Source organism: Notolepis coatsorum (assembly GCF_963971535.1).
Source record: "Notolepis coatsorum genome assembly, chromosome: 5".
NCBI classification, from domain to species: Eukaryota; Metazoa; Chordata; class Actinopteri; order Aulopiformes; family Paralepididae; genus Notolepis; species Notolepis coatsorum.
The window spans coordinates 83,141,913-83,156,362 of record NC_140169.1 but is presented as its reverse complement, the minus strand read 5'-3'; positions in this window follow the sequence as shown (position 1 = coordinate 83,156,362).

Sequence of the window (14,450 nt, the reverse complement as noted above, 5' to 3'; positions counted from 1 at the left end):
CTTGAGGGATCGGTAACAACAGGGTTGTTACCCATGGCAACAGACAGCTCTGTCAGATGTAATTGGGTAATCCCTGAGTCTCTGACAGCAAAATAATAGCTTCAGGGATTTTCAAAATGCCCCAGCCAACCCAGAGTGTGATATTACAGTTTTGTAATCTGGATTAACCACTTCTGTACTGGAAAGGGGGTATTATGCAATTAATGATATATTGGTAGCACTTTATTTAAAGATTACAGCTATAATGAATGTTAATATGCTATAATTATGTATGAGCCATTAACCTTTATTTACCCAGGATAGATTTGCTGAGCGATGTTCATGCTTCGCAGTTACACACATTCACACCTGGGAGCTACCCGGTTTAACCATGGTTTTCTATTGTTGGCCACTGAGCATCTCCACTGGAGCAGAAAGTGCCTTGCTCAATGGCACTTCAACGATAGGGTGTTGATAGAAGAGAGAGAGTTATTTATTCACTTCCCCCGGTCCAGGGATCAAACTTGTGACCTCCTTCCAACCAAAAGCCTGCTTCTCAAACATATGTATGACGAGCTCATGCAGTTAAGACATTTAAAAAAAAAAAAAAATTACCTTTATTTATTCTCGAAATTACAATTGAGGTCACCCTCATTTTCAATGTAGTCGAGACTTTACAGACATTTCAATGCACACATTTCTACAATATAACAATAATAAACATGAATAGCTATCTACATAGTACTCTCAGTCAATGTTCAATGTACAATTGTGTTTGTTTGTACAGTGTCTCCCCCCCCCCCCCCCCTCAATGTACAGTGTTACTTGTTTATACAGTGTGCCCCCCGGCCCCCCCCCCCCCCCCCCCAACCACCTCCAATGTAAATTACCCAGTATGGTTGTCAATATCCCAATGTACCCAACCCCCCCCACCCAACCTCCTCCAATGTACAGTTTCTACGTCAAATGTATATACTCCCTTTTCTTGACTCCTTCTGTATCACAAACAGTACTGTATTTGCAAATCTGGTATGTCATAAATGTATAGATGTAGCAGTACTGACTATCTGTATGTCATGTATGTCATATATGTCTATATGAATTGAAAATGGGGGACCCTGATGGAAACAAGACAAACGTCTTTCTCAGGTCTGCATCCCCTTAACAATTGTATGTATTGAGCCGTACTGTATTGTACCCATTCTGCAATCTGTTAAATAAAGTTTTCATTCATTCATTCATTCATTCATTCATTCAGTCCAGAGTGCACCACAGCAATTCGTATAAAAAAATTTAAAAGAAAATAAAAATGAACATGGGCATAAAATCAGCACACAAATTGACAAAATAAAAAATTGCATAAACTTCAGACATAAGAATAGGTATAAAAGACAATAAAAGTAGTGTAATGTAGACGTGCAGATTTAAGAATAGGCATAAAATAAGTACAATAGTATAATGTCGCTCGAAGGCATGTGAATCCCCCCGGGAACAGCCAGTCCCCCGAACACCTCACACATCAATCCGACCACATCCCCATCCAAGACACACCCCCGATAAAGCATGCCATGACCGAAGGAAAACACAAATATATGCATATTTCCTTCTGTAGCCTTGCTCATCTTCTATATACATATAACTTATTTAGCACTGACCTGAATATGACCTGAATACATATGTATTATGTACTGTATACACTATGTATGTACACTACATATGACCTGAATACATATGTATTATGTACTGTATACACTATGTATGTACACTACACTGTATATAACTGCTACTATAACCCTGTACATAACGTTACATGTTATACCTGTTGAGATCTGTATACTTGACCAGCCAAGTGGTATATTGTTTATTATTGTTAACATTGTATATTTATATATATATATTATAATTATCATTATTTTTGTTTTATTTTGTATATTTATTATTTATCCATTCATTTATTTGTTTATATATATATATATATATATATATATATATATATCATTTTTTTCCATTTACCTTTTATCATATTATAATATTTTATATTTTGCCTTACTGTACTGTGATAATAATGTAATTTCCCCTCAGGGACAATACAGTTCTTCTTATCTTCTTATTTGATCTAATCTAATCTAATCACATTTTTGTTCTTATTTTATCACCAACCTTTAGGTTACCTCAGCCATGCTGTTCTTTTATAACATAACAGAAACAAATTACAAACTGACCCATCTTGGCTCAAATGCAATCTGATTATTGGTATAGGGAATCATGAGCCATTATATGTGTCAATAAACACATGTATAATGATCATTCTTAAAATACTTTTAAGCAAAATTAAGAATAGTTTAATTTCACTATTATTTAATTCACCAGAAGTTAGCACCATGATGTATATGAATGACCATTGACTGTTCTGAAGACAGTTCTGAAGACTCTCTCCACTGTTACCTCTTCTACCTACAATATGGGCAACTATATAATTCTGGGTAATCACATCTAGCTTTCTCCCTCCATGGAGAAAGATCTCATCAAATGAGTGTCTGTGGCCTGGTTGCATATCATGATTAGAGTCCTTGGTGTGAAGAAGTCTGAGATGCACTGGCCGAAGTAAAGTGTGACCACGATATTCTTCCACAAAGAATGAAAGCCATGCTTGCCATGTAGCTTATTAAGAACCATCAAAAGACTAACACACTAAAATGAAACAGTGGCATGGTCAGACTTCTCACGAAACGAACATTCACATCCAAGGGAGATGGCTTATACAAGGTCTCAAGGGTTAGTCTGCTTCACTTACCCCTCCAGTCTGCACAGTCTGTCTCTGTCTTATTTTTCCTCACCCTATGTTTCCTCAGCCCTGTTCCCTCAGATTTTTTGTAAAATTTTAGGCCATAGGCCCTAAAGATTTTCCCTAACGCACTTTCAGTTCCGCGTTCGGGTTCCACGATCTGATTGGCCACTGACGTTTCTCTCAGCGCCAATCGCGTTACGCCTATTTCTGCCTCTAACAGCCTGATTGATTGATTGATTGATTGAAAAGTTTATTAACAGATTGCAGAATGGGTACAGTACAGTACAGCTCAATACATACAATTGTTAAGGGGATGCAGACCAGAGAAAGACTTTCATCTTGTTTACATCAGGGTCCCCCATTTTCAATTCATCATAACATATATGACACACATGACATACAGATAGACAGTACTGCTACATCTATACATTTATGACATACCAGATTTGCAAATACAGTACTGTTTGTGATACAAAAAGTGTCCATATACATTTGACGTAGAAACTGTACATTGGAGGAGGTGGGGTGGGGTGGGGTGGGGTTGGGTGGGTGGGGGGGGGGGGGGGGGGGGCTGTACATTGGAGGTGGGGGGGGGGTTGGGTAGGGGGACACACACACTGTACACTGTACATTGGAATACTGACAAAGCCATACTTGGTCATTTACTGTACAACTGGGTTAGGACATTTGTAGGGGCCAGTTTCTAAATGCAGTCTCCCGTAGGTGTTCTTTGAGAGTGTTTTTGAAAGTGGGTGGTGATTCACATTCCTTTACAGCTTTGGGTAGGGCGTTCCACATTGATGTGGCATAATTGCGAAACGTGTTTAGTCCCTTGTTTGAGCCGAATCTGGGTTTAACATGATTTGTGGAACTCCCTTTGGTGTTGTGATCGTGGTATTCACTGACCTTTGGGAAGTATTTTGACATGTACATGGGTACCTTGGTCGTGTAGTGTATCTTGTAGACCAGGCCCATTGTAAGTTGCTGTACTCTGTCGTCTACTCTAAGCCATCCTAGGTTGTCAAAGTGGGCAGGGGTGAGGTGGGTTCTAGGAGTCAGGTCAAGCAGTAGTCTGACTAGTTTGTTTTGAGATGTTTGTAATTTGGTTTTTAGTGCCTTTGAGGTGCTTTGGTACCATGAGGTGCAAGCATAGTCGTAGTACCCTTGAATGAGTGCTCCTGCCAGAGTCTTCAGGGTATTCTTGTTTACCAGAGAGGAGATCCGGTACAAGAATCGAGTTCGTTGGTTGACTTTTTTTATTACATTGGATGCCATTTTGTCACAGGAAAGATTAGCCTCTAGGATGGAACCCAGGTAGGTAATTTCATCTTTCCTTGTGACAATATTGTCACCCACTGTAACTGAGAAGCCGTCTGTCTTGCTGAGTTTGTTATTTGAACCGAAGAGAATGGACTCTGTTTTGCCCATGTGTAATGATAGTTTGTTGTCGGCGAGCCATATGCAGATTTTGCCTAGTTCCGAGCTGAGGGTTTTTTCAACCTGTAACTTGTTCTTGTCAGAGACCAGCAGGGCTGAGTCGTCCGCAAACAGGAACAAGTTGCAGTCACAAGCTGACAACATGTCATTTGCATAAATTAGGAACAGTAGTGGTCCTAGTATGCTTCCTTGTGGAACACCGCAGCTCACTGTGAGGGGGGGGATAGGGTACCGTTTACCTCCACCATCTGTTCTCTCCCCTCCAGGTAGGATTGTATCCAGCTCACTGATAGACTATCAAAACCAATTGCTTTTAGCTTGTCAATCAGAATGGTGTGATTGACAGTGTCGAAGGCCTTTTGTAGGTCCAGCATGACCATGCCGCAGTATTTGCCCGCGTCCACCTCTTGCTTGATGTGGTTGTTCAAATAGAGAAGGCATGTGTCAGTGGAGTGGGATGTTCTGAAGCCAGATTGGAATTCGTAGATTAGATTTTCTTCCGCAAGGTACTTTTCGACCTGTTCGTATACAATTTTTTCCATGACTTTCGAGATGGATGTAAGGATAGAAACAGGGCGGTAGTTGCCTGGGTGTAATTTGCTGCCCTTTTTGTGCAGGGGTGTTACTCTCGCAATTTTGAAGTCCTTGGGGACGTGTCCCTGTTTTATGGAGAGGTTTATTATGTGTGTGATGACTGGGGTGATGGCGGCTGCTGAGTCTCTGAGGAATTTGGAGGGGATGTTGTCATGGCCAGTGGCCTTGTTCGGTTGGAGGGCGCTCAGTTTTTTGAGTACCTCATCTGTAGTTACCATTACCAGTTTGAAGTCGTCTTTGTGGACGCCTAGGTTCTTGTAGTATGCTACTATGTGTTCTACCCCATACTGCCCTGAGTGGGAGGGTAGTTTGTTTACCAGTGTTGTGGCTATGTTTGTGAAGAAAGTGTTTAAGTAATTGGCTACATCCAGCTTGTCTGTGATGAGCGTGTTGTCCGTCTTTATGTTTATGTTTGAGAACCTGGTTTTAAGTTTTTTACTGCAGCCTAGTTGATTATTGAGTAATTTCCAAAGTTCACGTGGCTTATTTTTGTTTTCCTCAGTTTTGTCATTGATGAATTTTTTTTTAGCCGTTTTTATCATGGAGTTTACATCATTTCTTAGTCTGTTTCTTTCTAGTTTGAGTTCAGTCATGTGGGCTTGGAGTTCACTGCTCGTGCTTTTGGTAAGCTTTGATTGACTTTTACGAAACTCAGAGCATTTTTTGTCTCTGGCTTTCATAGCGGTCAGTATTTCAGTGTGCATCCACGGCTCAGCGCGATTTTTTACCCTGGTGGTTCTTAGGGGGGCCATGTTGTTTAGTATTGTTGAGAATTTGGTTTTGAAGCCAAGCCAGGTTTCTTCAACCAGTGTACCATTGAGCTCATTTGACCAGTCCAGGCTCTCCAGTTCAAGGTTAAAGGCCTCGCTAGAGTAGGTTTTGAGGTCTCTAGTTTTGTGACAGCCAGCCTTTTGCTTTAGCTTTTTGCGGGTACAGAATATCATATAATGATCACTTAACCCGCATGCTATAACCCCTTTATTGGAGATCTTGGACTTGTCAGAGGTCAGGATGAGGTCAATGGTAGTCTGAGTTGATTCACATACCCTTGTGGGTTGGGTGATTAGCTGGCTGAGGCCGTGCAGATCACAAAACCTACTGAAGGCCTTGAAGACGGGTGCTGCTTTACGTAGCATGTCCGTGTTCCAGTCCCCAATAAGGATTTTTTTCTACTCCGTCCACCCCAGCTAAACACCCATCAAGTGAGTCATAGAAGCCACTGTGTTCTGGCGGTCTATAGATTGTGCCTATTAGCCCTTTAATCGCCAAGGACGACTTTAGACGTCATTCCTCGCCATGCGTAATCTGCCAATGACGTCGTACAGCGTCTTTGAGATCAATATTTCAAAAATCTGTCATGGCAATCATATTTCACCCACGGAGACTTGAGACTTGCTGTTGATCTCCTCTCAACTCGCCAACGGTTCAAGACCGCCATCTGGTGGCCGATCGGCGAATCGCCAAAACCGGAAGTGACGCACCGGAAGTGGTGCTCACCCATATTTCGTCCGGCCACTCGCTATCGCTAGCGGGACTCCAGCTTGATACACTGGATAGCGATCCGTTGCCAATAACTCAATAAACAACATGATTTGGACGTATATAGTATTATACAACCTGGAACTGGACCAACTAGATCGACATCCCATAATAGCGAACTTTCTGCTCCACGCTGATCGCCCAACGCTACGAGGAAGCCGCGGTGAGTTTCAGCGTGTTTGATTATTATCATACATGCAAACTGCTATGATCAACATATCACCCATACTCAGGGGTGTAAAGTACTTGAGTAATTGTACTTCGTTACAATACTTAAGTACTGTTTTGGGGGATTTGTACTTTACTCAAGTATTATTAGGTTTGTATACTTTGTACTTTTACATTTCAGAGGAAAAAAACATACTTTTTACTCCTTACATTTAAAATGCAGACCTACAAAGTACAAAGTACAAATCTCACAGGTCCAACCATTTTAATTAGTATATTTTAATTGTGTATCTGGCCGAACTAACGTTAACGTTATTAATCCTGCGACCACAGGTAAACAGCCAATCAAATCCCCATCAATGGAAAATGAACCCGCCCATACCCATGCTGATTGGTCCTTGTGCAACACTAGAAAGCGGGGATCTTTGATTAAACACCTGCTATCAGAAGAATAGACAGTCAGATCCGCATTATGCTGTGGTTAATATTGTGATATTATTCAGGGTACTCCAGTATTCTGTCTTTAATATTGTGATATTATTCAGGGTACTCGAGTATTCTGCCTTTAATATTGTGATATTATTCAGGATAATCCAGTATGCTGTGGTTAATATTGTGATATTATTCAGGGATACACCATTCTGTTTTTAATATTGTGATATTATTCATGCTGTGGTGTGAATGCCGTCCATGTTAGTTTACCTTCAATGGAGAAGTGCATTAAATTATTTGAATGCAAAAAAAAGTGTCCTCTGTTCTTTCATTTCAGCATGGTCTATCACAGAACACATTCCATTGTGGGCAGAGTGTATGCTTGGTTTCATTCCAGCCTTGCCTAAACACCAGCTGATGATTTCACTAATTGGCTCACCTCTTCAACTAACTCACCTGGTGCAATGTATAGTTAAAATGAAAACTTGGCCGATGATGGAATGAGTTTGAGATCCATGGTCTATCCCTTTCCAAACATTTTTTTACTTTTACTTTTTTAGTACTTAAGTACATTTAAAAGTAGGACTTTTTTACTTTTACTCAAGTGTGTTTTTAGACAGATACTTTGACTTTTACTTGAGTCATATTTTGAGACAGTACCCATACTTTCACTTAAGTATAATTTCTGGGTACTTTTTACACCCCTGCCCATACTACATGAATCATTTAACGTCGGCCACGGACTTATAACCCCCCCCCCCCCCCTCCGCCTGTATCAGTTCCGCAACCGTTCTTATTTCCGGGGTAGGCCTGATTGGCCCCGACAGGCACGTGACCCGCCGCGGCCACGCCCCGCGGCAGCCCCAGGACGCGGCAACGAGGCTGCCGTGGTTCACCGCCGCTTTCCTCCTTCAACGCAGCAGAGTTACCATACGCTATACAATATACTATGCAATGTACTAATATACAATACGGCTCACTTTTCCCACTTCAATGACAGAGCCGCTGTTTAATAATATTGTCGCGGCGGAGCTCCGTCGCGGCAGCATTATGTAGCAGTAATCCCCCCTTTTTTACCATCAACAACTAGCTCAATTGGTAACGCTGCTTGGTTGTGGATCCTATGGTCCGCAAGTTTGATTCCCATATTTTTTTTTTTTAACATGCATTCTTTTGATTGTTTTGATGTGAAAAGTGATGCTGCATAAGGCGTCTGCACTTAGCACTGACTGAGAAAGTACATAATAGTTCTACTTTGACGTTTTAATGTTGGACCAAAGCAGGTCTCTGGAGCGCAACAGTAAGAAGCATTTGCACTGCAACGCATACACCTTACTGTAAATTGTACCTCATCCCATTTCTGCTTTGCACTATAGCGTATTGTATATTGGTACATTGCATAGTATATTGTATGGTACAGCAACAGTCTCTGGAGCGCAACAGTAAGAAGCATTATGTACTTTCTCAGTCAGTGCTAAGTGCAGACGCCTTATGCAGCATCACTTTTCACATCAAAACAATCAAAAGAATGCATGTTAAAAAAAAATAAAAAATTTAAGGGAATCAAACTTGCGGACGATAGGATCCACAGCCAAGCAGCGTTACCAATTGAGCTAGTTGTTGATGGTAAAAAAGGGGGGATTACTGCTACATAATGCTGCCACGACGGAGTTCCGCCGCAACAATATTATTAAACAGCGGCTCTGTCATTGAAGTGGGAAAAGTATTGTATATTAGTACATTGCATAGTATATTGTATAGCGTATGGTAACTCTGCGGCGTTGAAGGCGGAAAGCGGCGGTGAACCACGGCAGCCTCGTTGCCGCGTCCTGGGGCTGCCGCGGGGCGTGGCCGCGGCGGGTCACGTGCCTGTCGGGGCCAATCAGGCCTATCCCGGAAATAGGAACGGTTGTGGAACTGATACAGCCCCCCCCTCCGGTCACCAGCAGATGATGAGGCATGACGATTAGGACCTTGTACAATTGAATTTTTTTATCTGACGTCAATCGGTATCAAACTACATTTGATGATCTAATATATGTATTTGTGGCTATAACTCACGTTCTATGGAATGCTGCAGAAAACGATAAAAACATATTTATACTTTAGACCAGGGAGGGGCAACTGGCGGCCCGCGGGCCGCATGCGGCCCTCACCGACGTTCCATGTGGCCACAGGCCAATATTAAAAAAAAAAAAAGAAAAAAAATTATACTTTTTTTTTTTTTTAACTAAGAAGAGTTGGCAGTCGACTATGGCTCCTTTCGATCGATTAGTCGACTATTTGACTAATAGGGGTCAGCCCTAGTGTGGACATATTCAACGCTGTTGAAAGTGCCATGCAGCAATATGGGGGTTTTGATAAACTGTCGGCTGTTGTTACCGATGGATTCGCCGGGCTTCTAAGGCAGAGTGGCGTTGAGTGTCCAATGCTGCACTGCATTATACATCAGGTAAGTTCGCTAACATAATTTCCATCTATTGTGGGTCACTAATAATGACCAATGCAAGTCGAGTGTAGTCAAATTATTATGCGAGAGTCGTTAAATCGCTTTTCTTTTTTTTTTATCTGATATAGGAGGCTCTCTGTGCCAAGAAGCTTGACTACAGCATGATATGGATTTGGTTACCAAGGTTACCAATCTAATTCGTGGAGGCCAGGTCACTAAACCATAGAAAGTTTGTCTCCTTTTTGGAAGAGATGGACACTGATTATGGCGACTTGCAGCTACACACAGAAATCCGATGGCTGAGCCGTGGGAAGTGCTTGGAGAGGTTTTTTGCGCTGCGTAAAGAAATCCCCACATTCTTGGATGAGCAACTGACGAGCGACACAAGCGCATACTGCACTAAACTCAGATACAGCGTTTCTCTGTGACATGGCCTTCCTCACGGATATCACTTCGCACCCTAATCGCCTCAATTTGCCATTGCAGGGAAGAAATCAAACGGTATCGGATCTCTATGCACACATTAACGCCTTTAAGATGAAACTTGCCCTTTTCAAACATTGCCTTTTATCTGACCACCCGGACTTGTCCACACACTTTTCTGCATGTGAAGAAATGCGCACAGAGATGCGCACAGCTGACCCCAAATATAAGGACACATTCGGAAAGTACAGGAGCGACATTGAAACACTGCAAATGCAATTCAATGATCGGTTTGAAGATTTCAACGGCAGGCAGTCACAGATAGCGCTGTTTTCCGGCCCCCTCACCGCTACGGTGTCAGAGCAGCCCCCACCGTTGCAGCTTGAACTGTGCGAGCTACAGTCAGATCCTTTTTTTCAAGCAAAGAGAAATGAGAGGGGAATTTCGTTTTGGAAACTGCTACCTGAGCCCCGCTTCCCACTCCTCAGGGACTTTGCCCTCTCTATGGCCAGTATGTTTGGGAGCACATACATATAGCAATTTCTCAAACATGAAGCACATCAAGTCAAAGGAGAGAAACAGGCTGTCACACATTATTTCATCTGATGCAGATCGCATGCACAAACATTGACGTTGACATTCCTGCTATTGTGCGCCAACAAGAGAGACCACAAGTGTCTCATTAAAGACGGGGGGGAGGAGATGATGAAGAGGTGTAGAGGGGGGGAAGGATATGATGAAGAGGTGTAGAGAGGGGGGGAGAGATGATGAAGAGGTGTAGAGAGGGGGGGGGGGGTGATGGAGAGGTGTAGAGAGGGGACCATTATTATTATTATTATTATTATTATTATTATTATTATTATTATTATTATTATTATTATTATTATTATTATTATTATTATTATTATTATTATTATTATTATTATTATTATTATTATTATTATTATTATTATAACCATTATTGACCCACTGTGGGGCGAGGGTGAATGTCATGCCAATTTGATGAAGGGTCAATGGGAGGCATGTAGTATTGCACTTTACTTTACTTGCACTTTACTTGTTTACTTTTGTAGTGTTCAGATAACACTAACACAAACACAAAGCAGCATTCCTGCTGCATTTCACTACAACAGTAAATCAAAAGTGCAATAATAAATGATTTTGTTAAATGTATAAACTTTTATACTGCTACTAAACAAAACATTCCTGAGTGCTTCATATCCATAACATGCATTTCAGTGTTATAATGTTTTGTTTAGTAGCAGGATACAAGTTTATATATTTAACAAAATCATTTATTATTGCACTTTTGATTTACTGTTGTAGTGAAATGCAGCAGGAATGCTGCTTTGTGTTTGTTGAGCAGTGGGCTTTAAGTTCATTCATTTATTTTATTAGAAGCCTTAATTATAATTGATCATTTTTGTATATATTTGGGGTTACACAGCAATACTTTTAAATTCAGCTGTTTATACATTCATAAAGTTAAAATTGCATTACTAAATGCATTTGAAATGGAATAAAAACAAAGTTACAACAAATTATAATTGTTTATATACCTTATTTATCACATCTGTGACTATTATGGGCTATTTGAGTGATGGGGTACTACTGGCGGGACTGCCGATAAACAATGCGGCCCACCAGATTGATTGTGGAAATTGTGTGGCCCTCACCATATACAAAGTTGCCCACCCCTGCTTTAGACCATATTTTAGTATGAATGTGTGAATGAAAAAGTAGAACGTTGCTACATCCTAAACGATAGATACTTGATGTTGAATGGGCCATAGTAATGTCAATTTAGCAATACAATTTAAAAAGTTATAGCCCTGCAAAGAAGGGGAACATCTCCATAGACAAATAGAGCTGGCAGAGGATGGTATAAGGATGGATATAAGCATGGCAGAGAAAGGGTTAGTACTGATTTCACCCTTTCAAATAAGATTTCAATCCAAACAGTTTCAATCTCGTCATGGTTAAAGTCAGTACGGTTGATGAATTTGGTATCTTTGTGAATATACACACAGACGCCACCTCCATACTGGTTTCTATCCCTCCTGACTATCGAATAGTTCTCGATTTCAATCTCTGGATCCTGAACAGATGAGTCTAGTTTTGTTTCTGTGAAACACAATATATTAGCCTTACCATTTAAAAACAAATGTCTGTCTGCCAGCTAGCTAACGCCTAGTTCTATCACTGGTTAAGCTTGGCCGCCTTGGTGACTCTTTCGAAGTTGGTTAAGGTTAGAGTTTGGAATCAGGGCTGGTGGACGGCCTATCGACTATCGCCCTGCTCTAACCTTAACCATAGGTGGCGGGTGAGCTGGACATTAGGGTAGGCTATAGATCGGATGAGACTCGCGCGTATCGCGCAACATTTTCCCTTTTTCTTTTTTGCTTGCACGCAAACGGTGCTGTCCAGGTTCTGATGTCACACCCACATCTAGGCTACTACAGCGAGTCCCACTCATTTCATATAGTGCAAATTAATTGTTCAAATGAAGGCATCCAATATGATTAACCATTGTCTTACCTTAATGCAGCAAAAGTTTCGGATGCGCCTCATTGGGAAAGGCCGTTCACAAGTTGCGGTGCCGACGGCAATGAAGGAAACGTTTTCCATAATTTGGATCTCATCATGCTTTGAAAACAATGTACATAGTAGCTCTAAAAAGTGTCCACGGTTTGATTAACTCTGACTCAGTCTCATCATGCCCTCGTAGAGCAAGCCCTTGGCCTCAGGTGATCCAGTGTTATGCCCAGGCGGCATGTAACTTGGAATGGAGTTCCAGGTCTTGGCAGCTCTCACGGAGAGGGCTGATTTGCTAAATGTACTTGTCCTTAATGGAAATTAGTGTTAGGATGCGAATAGACGCCACCCGGTACAACAGTTCTGAACCCGAACGCGGAACTGCAAGTTTGTTGGTAAAAGACTACACGCGAACCTGGAGGTGAACAATCGGAAAGTGGGGGTGGGGCTAGACCATGGAGCATTTTGAAGACCAGACTGGCATCGGTTAGTTTGATGATGCGGCGTGATTGGTTACTGCCTGCAGTCTGGAATGTTAACGGCCACCACACCTACTGCCATTGACACCTTGGTTGGCCGACCCTTGCGTATTGTCACCACCGGGCTGCAGCAGCCCACACGCACACAATATCGTAGCCTAGGCTGCCTATAATAATGCGCAGACTGGGTCGGCATAGCCTCCCCTGGCCTTATATACGCGCCGCCTATGACCTTAACCAACTTCGAAAGAGTCGCCAAGCTTAACCAGTGATAGAACTAGGCGTAACGCGATTGGCGGTGAGAGAAAAAAAATAGTATACGAACAGGTCGAAAAGTACCTTACGGATAAAAATCTAATCTACGAATTCCAATCTGGCTTCAGAACATCCCACTCCACTGACACATGCCTTCTCTATTTGAACGACCACATCAAGCAAGAGGTGGACGCGGGCAAATACTGCGGCATGGTCATGCTAGACCTACAAAAGGCCTTCGACACTGTCAATCACACCATTCTGATTGACAAGCTAAAAGCAATTGGTTTTGATAGTTTATCAGTGAGCTGGATACAATCCTACCTGGAGGGGAGAGAACAGATGGTGGAGGTAAACAGTACCCTATCCCCCCCCCCTCACAGTGAACTGTGGTGTTCCACAAGGAAGCATACTAGGACCACTACTGTTCCTAATTTATGCAAATGACATGTCGTCAGCTTGTGACTGCAACTTGTTCCTGTTTGCGGATGACTCAGCCCTGCTGGTCTCTGACAAGAACAAGTTACAGGTTGAAAAAACCCTCAGCTCGGAACTAGGCAAAATCTGCATATGGCTCGCCGACAACAAACTATCATTACACATGGGCAAAACAGAGTCCATTCTCTTCGGTTCAAATAACAAACTCAGCAAAACAGACGGCTTCTCAGTTACAGTGGGTGACAATATTGTCACAAGGAAAGATGAAATTACCTACCTGGGTTCCATCCTAGAGGCTAATCTTTCCTGTGACAAAATGGCATCCAATGTAATAAAAAAAGTCAATCAACGAACTCGATTCTTGTACCGGATCTCCTCCCTGGTAAACAAGAATACCCTGAAGACTCTGGCAGGAGCACTCATTCAAGGGTACTACGACTATGCTTGCACCTCATGGTACCAAAGCACCTCAAAGGCACTAAAAACCAAATTACAAACATCTCAAAACAAACTAGTCAGACTACTGCTTGACCTGACTCCTAGAACCCACCTCACCCCTGCACACTTTGCCAACCTAGGATGGCTTAGAGTAGACAACAGAGTACAGCAACTTGCAATGGGCCTGGTCTACAAGATACACTACACGACCAAGGTACCCATGTACATGTCAAAATACTTCCCAAAGGTCAGTGAATACCACGATCACAACACCAGAGGGAGCTCCACAAATCATGTAAAACCCAGATTCGGCTCAAACAAGGGACTAAACACGTTTCGCAATTATGCCACAACAATGTGGAACGCCCTACCCAAAGCTGTAAAGGAATGTAAATCACTACCCACCTTCAAAAACACTCTCAAAGAACACCTACGGGAGACTGCAATTCAAAACTGGCCCCTACAAATGTCCTAACCCAGTTGTACAATAAAGACC